We start from the raw sequence: 1,888 nt of genomic DNA, 5'->3' as shown, positions 1-1,888 counted from the left end.
ATACTGTAAGTAAACTATCAAATACTACAGTAATTATATTTAATATACTGTACATAAAATATCAAAAATTACACCAAAGGTATATTATATACTGTAAATAAAATATCAAAAAGGACAGTCAATATATACGACGCACCCTAGGTAAAATATCAGAAACTACACCAAATATGTATTATATAATTTACATAAAATATCAAAGGACACCAAATATATCTTATATACTGTACAGAAAATATCAAAAAGTACAGTAAATATATTTCATATATTGTACATATAATATTAACTAAAAGTACACCAAATACATTTTATATAATGTAAATAAAGTTAGAAAAATTACAGCAAATATATATTACATACTGTACATAAAATATCAAAAAGTACACCAAATATGTGTAATATATACTGTAAATAAACTATCAAAAACTACAGTAATTATATTTAATATACTGTACATAAAATATCAAAAATTACACCAAAAGTATATTATATACTGTAAATAAAATATCAAAAAGGACAGTCAATATATATGACACACCCTATGTAAAATATCAAAAACTACACCAAATATGTATTATATAATTTACAAAAAATATCAAAAGGACACCAAATATATCTTATATACTGTACAGAAAACATCAAAATGTACAGTAAATATATTTCATATATTGTACATATAATACTAACTAAAAGTACATCAAAAACATTTTATATACTGTAAATAAAATTTGAAAAAGTACAGTAAAGATATATGACATACTGTACATAAAATATCAAAAAGTGCACCAAATATGTGTTATATATACTGTAAATAAACTATCAAATACTACAGTAATTATATTTAATATACTGTACATAAAATATCAAAAATTACACCAAATGTATATTATATACTGTAAATAAAATATCAAAAAGACAGTCAATATATATGACACACCCTATGTAAAATATCAAAAACTACACCAAATTTGAATTATATAATTTACATAAAATATCAAAAGGACACCAAATATATCTTATATACTCTACATAAAATATCAAAAAGTACAGTAAATATATTTCATATATTGTACATATAATATTAACTGAAAGTACACCAAATACATTTTATATACTGTAAATAAAATATCAAAAAGTACAGTAAATATATATTACATACTGTACATAAAATATCAAAAAGTACACCAAATATGTGTTATATATACTGTAAATAAACTATCAAATACTACAGTAATTATATTTAATATACTGTACATAAAATATCAAAAATTACACCAAATGTATATTATATACTGTAAATAAAATATCAAAAAAGACAGTCAATATATACGACGCACCCTATGTAAAATATCAGAAACTACACCCAATATGTATTATATAATTTACATAAAATATCAAAAGGACACCAAATATATCTTATATACTCTACAGAAAATATCAAAAAGTACAGTAAATATATTTCATATATTGTACATATAATATTAACTAAAAGTACACCAAATACATTTTATATACTGTAAATAAAATTTGAGAAAGTACAGTAAATATATATTACATACTGTACATAAAATATCAAAAAGTGTACCAAATATGTGTTATATATACTGTAAATAAACTACCAAAAACTACAGTAATTATATTTAATATACTGTACATAAAATATCAAAAATTACACCAAATGTATATTATATACTGTAAATAAAATATCAAAAAGACAGTCAATATATATGACACACCCTATGTAAAACATCAAAAACTACACCAAATATGAATTACATAATTTACATAAAATATCAAAAGGACACCAAATATATCTTATATACTCTACATAAAATATCAAAAAGTACAGTAAATATATTTCATATATTGTACATATAATATTAACTGAAAG

This window comes from Pan troglodytes, chromosome 15 (genome assembly GCF_028858775.2).
Source record: "Pan troglodytes isolate AG18354 chromosome 15, NHGRI_mPanTro3-v2.0_pri, whole genome shotgun sequence".
NCBI classification, from domain to species: Eukaryota; Metazoa; Chordata; class Mammalia; order Primates; family Hominidae; genus Pan; species Pan troglodytes.
This window is presented reverse-complemented; position numbering follows the sequence as displayed.